At 41.8% G+C, this 7,761-nt stretch overlaps 1 long non-coding RNA gene across 2 annotated transcripts in view; it reads left to right on the top strand.

The window, feature by feature from the left end:
- LOC116223746 overlaps positions 1–6,914 on the top strand; it is a 16,950-nt gene extending 10,036 nt beyond the window's left edge. The window contains exons 1-4 of one of the 2 annotated variants that reach the window (XR_006152853.1): positions 330–695; positions 4,098–4,203; positions 4,449–4,536; positions 4,923–6,914. This is a non-coding gene — a long non-coding RNA (uncharacterized LOC116223746). Of the gene's footprint in view, positions 1–329; positions 696–4,097; positions 4,204–4,448; positions 4,537–4,922 lie in introns of those variants that run through there. The other variant, XR_004165242.2, reaches the window with a different exon arrangement.
- Positions 6,915–7,761: the final 847 nt, after the last annotated feature.

Below are 7,761 nucleotides of genomic sequence, written 5' to 3'. Positions count from 1 at the left end.
CTGAGCAAGCCCCCCCCCCCCCCCCTTATCCCCCCACCCCCCGCCGGTAACCACAGCACCGAGCAGGTGACTCATTTGTCCCCAAATGGACCGATTGACTCATTTTCATTTACCTCGCTGACCTGTTCCCACGACTGACAAATGAGATCTGACTCACTCTGGTGCATTTCAGGCCCGTCTCATATCAAGAAGATGTAAAACCTTAACCCACCGGAGGTGGTGAAGGCCAGTGGAAAATCTGACAGGCAGAACGCTGTTGCACACAGACTTGGATGTCTGTGGGCACGATGTGCCTTGTTTTTTAGTATGTGTGTGTGCGTGCGTGTGTGTGTGTGTGTGTGTGTGTGTGTGTATTTACATACAGTGATCTATGTTTATCTGCATCTATTTCCATGTCATCTGATTAAACGAACAGTGTTTTCATATGATTCATCTGAACAGATTGTTCAGAGACTGGCACATGGTGGGAGGTTTAGCAATGACCCGTGTAGTAAGTTTACTCAGGGTGAGATGATAAGAAGACATTACATCAACTGTAAAGATACACATAAATCATGATTTTACGACTATGAAAACAGGTGAGACTATGAAAGGCAAATGGATATATTTGTACAACAGTGAAAGTCAAACTTATGGCTCTGAAGGGCAAGGAGTAAGAAAACCTTTGGGACCCAGTCAGTAAAACTCTCTTACAGGTAAAGGTAAACTTTATTTTATTTATTATTTTATTAGAGTTTTATTTACAATTAAGAGTTTTATTAATTATTTACATATGATTGATATTTAATTGTGACATGGTACTCAATAGAGATTACAACTGACCTGTTACTGAATACTTATATTGTGAACAATCTGCTGCTCTTTTATACTTTTCAAATAAAACAAACAAGCTCAGTAGTTTGTCTTTGAGTTTTGTAAATGGGCACTGAAATACTCTGTCTTGCCCTTTTCACTCTTTCAGGGCGCTCAGAAGTTAAAGTGTGAGTTTGGTCAGATTAACAAATGGTTGCCACGGCCCTTGTTTGAATAACAGCATTAAGCGTCAGACAATAGGAGCATGAGACTAAGCCCTGAGACTACATGAGACTAACATGAGACAATAGGAGCATGAGTTATCTTTTTTTGTGTGTGGCACAGGCACCATTCGCTGTCTTCTAAACGGGTTAGAGTATTGGTGATGGCTTTGGCTGGCTGGTAATTACTGAAGTCAGGTTATGTCATGTTCTGGACCTGGAACAACAGCCTCAGTCATGGGATTGCTTCCCATTGCCAACATCTTATCTGCTGCCAAAACACACAAGGCAGGGTGTGTGTGGGGTACAGCTACTGTAGTCACTTTAAAGGCAGGGTGTGTGTGGGGCACAGCTACTGTAGTCATATTAAAGGACAAAACCTAAAAGCCAAAAAGCAACTGAACAGCGACGGGAAAAATTATAGGTAAAAGCTACAGGTGAATAGAAAAAAAAGCACACACACACACACACACACACACACACACACAGAGAGAGAAAGAGAGAGAGAGAGAGCGAGGGAGAAATAGAAACACTAACACTACCAAAGCAATGGCAGTGCCATATGTAGGAGTGCACTTGCTGCACATTTGCTGTCCAAGTGCCACGGCCGCGGCTGCATGTGATGTCATCCATCCAAAGAGACTTCACTACATGGTACACACCCAACACAGAGTCCATACATGACTACATGACCCCTCACAAGCGCAAGGACCAGCTGCAATGAGCACTTGCATGCAGTGTGGTCATACCTTTCCATCAGAAACGCTGAGAGATGTTGAGATGTCGACCCAGACGCCAGAACATTACGGATTGGCCATAACAAGCATTTCACTGGCTCATATTCATATTGATCACATTTAACCCCCTCACAGAGAAACTACATTGCGGCAAAACGGCATTGCAAAGTCCATACTCTTAGAATTGTGTACTTTCATGTCATTTGAAACTATGGCACTTAAAGTTTCAGAGGTAGCTAGCGGTCCTCCCTATGTTACCCCCTCTTTCCCTATATCATCCATGGCCTCCTATCCCAGAAACAGTGCAGCCGCAACCGCAGACATGGTAAATGTCTCTGCTGTGCACTCTGAGTGAGTTGAACACCAATCTTTCATGCTTCTCTCTCTGTCAGGCATGATAAAAAAAGGCCCTGCAGGGGGGGCATCTGGTGTGGCGCTTGAGATCCATCTGAGCGCCAACCTCTCCGCTCCAATCTCTTTGCGCCAGTGTTTTGCCACGCAGCTTGAGTGGAAGCATTCCACCCTGGCAAAATTCTGTCTCCAAAAGGTGACCGCACCACTACCACCGCTTACGTGCACGTGTGTTGTCCTGATTGTCAACAACAACAACAATATTTGGCAGTTGCTAAGTAACCGTGAAGTGTGATTCAGGCCCTTTTTGGTCAGAGACGGTGGTGGCGTGCCAACTCGAGAGGATAACACTGAACAGACTCCTCCAGAGCGGGGGGGGAGGGGGACAGACTACTCCGGAACAAGGGGGAGCGGGGTTGTGCCGAGGCCCAGAGACAGGCTCTGCATGTCCGCCACCAAAGCACATGCACTCCCACCTGGACTGACACTAAGTACAGTGAACGTAGAATAAGTCCTTTAAGAAATCAAAATGTTGCTTAACTTAAAAATGTAGCATGTCGGCTGTATGCCAAGACCTAAAATAGGACATGAAACATCGGGGGAAATGCAATTTGTTGTAATTGTAGTCTTTATAAAAAAAAAGTAGGCTTCAGAAATGTAGTCGAATTTTGTGGTTAGCTTATAATGAATGCTCACTAAATCTCCTCCAGTACATGGCCGGCTTATTACAACAGTTTGCTCTCATTATCCATTAGCTGGCTCTTGTCATATAGAGTTGCTTTGAGTAAGGGTCTGTTAATTATTATGAATTCCTTATTTTCAACTCATTTCACCCTTGTCTTACGCAACTCATATTATATCCAGTCTCTACTTCATCACTGTCCCTATGATAGAGTTTATAGTTAATATATAGTTTATATAGTTAATAGTTAGGTCATTGAAGCTCTATAAGCATAGAAATGGGAGATCACAGGTTGACAGTTTCTCTCTCTCTCTCTCTCTCTCTCTCTCTCTCTCTCTCTCAATTTGGCAATGAGAAACACCATCCATGGACATGTTGTTTGTCAAGCTGTTTGGTATGAAGAGTTCCCATCTGTTTGTTCCTATCACCATCACTCCTATCTGAAACAGCCTAATGACTCGCACCAAACATCAGACAAACATAGCGTTGTCTCACAACGAGCCAGTAGCCAGTAGCTCTATGTGTAAACACATCTAGAAATACTGATATACAAATGGTGTTGTGTGTGTGTGTGTGTGTGTTACAGCTGTGAATACTAGAGGTAGATGTTGGTGAGTGAAGACAGCTGTGGGTGTCAGAACAGATGTACAGTGACATTAAGTGTCTTACTGTTTTGAATCAGATAGTTTGCGATGCTTCTCCTGCTTTTGGGGACTAATCAGGAAGTGGTTTTTGTGTCTTCCTGTAGTTCAGGGGCCACGACTATCACACACTGCAGTGTCACATTTTCCATTCACACTTACGCACGCAAACATACACACACACACACACACACACACACACACACACACACACACACACACAAACACACAGACACACTGACATTCACACACAAACACACCGACACAAACACACACACACACACACACACACACACACACACACAGACACACACACACACACACACACACACAGACACACACACCGACACACAGACACACACACGCATTGACATTCACACGCATGCACAAGCGCACTACATACCCTCTCCCACACACTTGAAACAAGACCAACCACACTTTCAGTTAGGTTTAAGAAACCTTTAACAACTTTGCCTACTGTTAACCAAAAAAGAGTTACTTCCCTCCGAGCGTGTGGTCTCACTGACAATAGGGAAGATACAAAAAATCCCTCCAGTCATTTCTCAGTACCAAAGAAGTTGCAAGATTAAAACAAATGAAGTACAACATGGCTATCCATTCATCTGTATAATGCTAATTCAATCATTTTTAAGCAATGTTAATCATTTTACAGTAACTGCTCAACCTTGCTCCAGATCCTCTCATCCGTCTGTCTCTGATGAGCTAAACGAAGTAAGGCAAGTGCTTCTCTGAAGGAATCAAGTATGTTAAGTATCTAAGTAAGTAAGTTTGGATTTTGAATGTAAGTGAAAGTGTGTGGGGTTCTACAGATGAGTTGAATACATAACATGACCTAACGTACCTGTCAGTTGTTCACAGGAGAAGTCTTTTCAGCGCGTGTTAATAACATTAGATCATTTAGCGCTACAATCATTGTCTACCAACTATAGAAAAATCAAAGCATAGCAGTGAGGGCAAAATGTTCACATTGTTTTCAGTCAACAATTTTTGTTTGTGGTTATAGAGTTCAGGTTGAAACAGGCTGAACACACAGAAGATCACCTGATCTGGTGGCATGAAGAAGTTACACAGATGTCCTGCCCCCTGAGCAGGTATCATTTCTATATCTCCTGTTTGTGTCAGTTTTGGCCTCAAAATGTTTCTTTCTTTCTGATACCAGATAGCCAAAGCATGACTGTTAAGAAATTCTCATTCGAGTTATGCAATCCCAAAAGTAAAGATTTTGAACTGTATGACCCAAAAAGTAAATATATGTTTTGGGACCATACATTTGAGTTATGCGATTATGAAGATTTTGAACTGTAAAGTAAAATAGTAAATATATGTTTTGGGACCATACAGTATTCTCACAAATATCCACTGAGTATATGTGACAGATCAAACATTTCATTAAAACGGACATCTCCAATCAGCTTGCCAAATGCCAAAGTTCTATGACTATATGATGACAGTTTACATTCTTCCTCTTGTGTTCCAGGGAATACTGCCCACATGAACAATTTCCATGTAAGACTGCATCATGTGCAGTCAACCATTTAACAAACCATCTATGTGTAAATATATTATCTTCAATCATTTCTGGTGAACTGGGTATGAGGCAGTTATCAGGGCTATGCACCTGAAGGAAAACTTACAATTGACACCAGTTATCAAAGTGTCAATTGTAAGCCGCTCATTATTACTCATGCCCTCCCACCCAAAGCTGTATAGTGCATAAAAACCTATTGGGTATGGAGTGGTCTGACGGCTACAGTGAATGGAGAAGTGGAAGTGATCTTCATTGTGATGGTGGTGTGCCTCAGGGAACAGTTTTGGTACCTTTCCTATTTCCCGTTGGTTGGTATTTTTAATTTTTTATGTGAAACCAAAAACTCAAACAATGAAGTGCATGTAAGGTCACAACAGAAATGATCTTGCCTTCAGCACAATGCCAAGAAGACACTGTGAGAGGAAAGAGGCCGACAGATGCGTAAAATGTGAAGAATTCAGGGGAGGAGCTGAAAGTGATCGTTCATTCTAGACACCTGGATGTTTTACTTACCTCCATGCCAAGGGAACTGGATGGAAAGAAAAGTAGTTAATTTTGTCACATTTCCTTAAAGAATATTATGTCAGTTGTATGATCATAACAATGTGTTAAAGCTGTTTAAAAAGTCTTAATCTCATCAGATACAATGAGGGGACTAATCATTTGTTCTCCTGTGGTTCAACTGGTTGAGTAAGGTGCTAACCACACCAAGGCCATGGGTTCCTTAACCAGGGAGAACACTGTTGAAAATGTACATCTCCACTGTATTATAACCAGGGAGAACACTGTTGAAAATGTACATCTCCACTGTATTATAACCAGGGAGAACACTGTTGAAAATGTACATCTCCACTGTATTATAACCAGGGAGAACACTGTTGAAAATGTATATCTCCACTGTATTATAAGTCGCACTGAATAAAAGCAAAGAAACGTAAATGCAATCACACTCACCAACTGCAGCAATGGGTGGACCAGTTCGGCCCTGTTCACAGACCAGTTTAGCCCAGTTTAGCCTAACAGACCAGTTTAGCCTTGTTCACAGACCAGTTTAGCCCAGTTTAGCCTAACAGACCAGTTTAGCCCTGTTCACAGACCAATTATGTACATGGTTTAAATGGATCAAGACAGAATGTAAGAAGAGTGTAATATATGTGTTATTTTATATATGCAGATACACTGTGTAAACCTCCCACTGCCACAAATGAGCTTTGATGGTTCAACTGGCATATTTACAGAAATCCATGTGTATTGTTTTTAACATTCTTAACCCAACAAAGTCAAATCAAAGGCCTCTGATGCTGTCATTGTTACTCTATGGATGAGAAATGAATGTGTCCTATTCTTGTGATATTCAGAGATTAGCATTTAAATCAATAATAACAATATGATATTAAATGGTGGTGTTTCAGTTGTTTGTTCAGAAATGTAATCAATTACTCGTTATAGCCTTATATAATAGCCTTCTGTATATTTTCTTCAGTAACACTATAACATCAGTAAAGACTTTTTCAGATCTCGATAAACGTTACAAGCATTTTCACGGGAGTCAGCATTTTGTGTGTTCTGTGTGGTGTCAGAGGCAAAGGTTTATTGGAGTATAACACGTTTAAAGCAGGAGACACATACTGTACAGGGGAAAAACCTGGAAAAAAACAACCAAAATCCCCAAACTCAGAGCCAAGCTGGAAAAAAAGATGAGCCAGAGAAGTACCCACGAAGAGAGGTTCGTCATGGGCTATGACACATACCTCAGTGTAGCAGATTTGACGTCGTTCAGCAAAAACCATAGCCTTATGCAAACAGTGAGAACGTGCATGATGTCATCACACAAACAGCACTGGTTTTGCCTGGCTCCGATCCGATTCAGGACGGTGGAATCATCATCATCAGAGCCAAAGGAGTCACTCAGGTGCCAGGCAGACTGTGGTCAAATCAAAAGGGGTTATACACCAAAGATGATGAAAAGTTGGTTTTAGGAGAAGTATGTTCAGTGAATTATTACTTTCAAAGACAATATAGTAACAATAATACATACAGTAACTGACATCTCATTTGTACCCAGTTACATAAACATAAACACAAACATAAACGTAAGAACTGGTTGGAATTAAAAAATGTTGTTCATCCAAACCCTCACTCTTAGACTCAATGACTGTAAAAGTGTATTTTATGAAAATAAAAGCCACCTAATGCTAGGAGCTAATGCTAATGTTGACCCTAATGCCAGGAACACTCCATTAACAGGGACAGCCAGTCCACCAAGTCATGGGGATATGACATCATCAAAAAAAGACATAAAATGTGTGTCAGCGAAGTACACAGAACATAGCAATGCCAGCTAATCATTGATAGCTTTTCTGCGTGTGATTCACATTATTCTTGGTGAAAAGGCTCGGCACGTCTGACCCTAAAGGCTTTCTTGCTGATGTCTTTCAGCTCCGGGCACAGCTCAGGCCACCCTTCTCAAAAGCTTAAGTGTGCATCCCTTCACCCCCACACTGCAGGCACTTTGATCAGCTGCAGAGGCTGGGTGTGTGTGTGTGTGTGTGTGTGTGTTTGTGTGTGTGTGTGTGTGTGTGTGTGTGAGAGAGAGAGAGAGAGTGTGTGTGTGTGTGTGTGTGTGTGTGTGTGTTTGTGTGTGTGTGTGTGTGTGAGAGAGAGAGAGAGAGAGTGTGTGTGTGTGTGTGTGTGTGTGTGTGTGTGTGTGTGTGCAGAGGCATATGCATAAATAGCTGGCTGTGGCAGTGTCACTATGAATAGAAGCAATAATAAATGTCCCGCATTG

The sequence above is a fragment of the Clupea harengus genome, chromosome 15, assembly GCF_900700415.2.
Source record: "Clupea harengus chromosome 15, Ch_v2.0.2, whole genome shotgun sequence".
In the NCBI taxonomy this organism is placed as follows: Eukaryota; Metazoa; Chordata; class Actinopteri; order Clupeiformes; family Clupeidae; genus Clupea; species Clupea harengus.
This window is presented reverse-complemented; position numbering and strand designations above follow the sequence as displayed.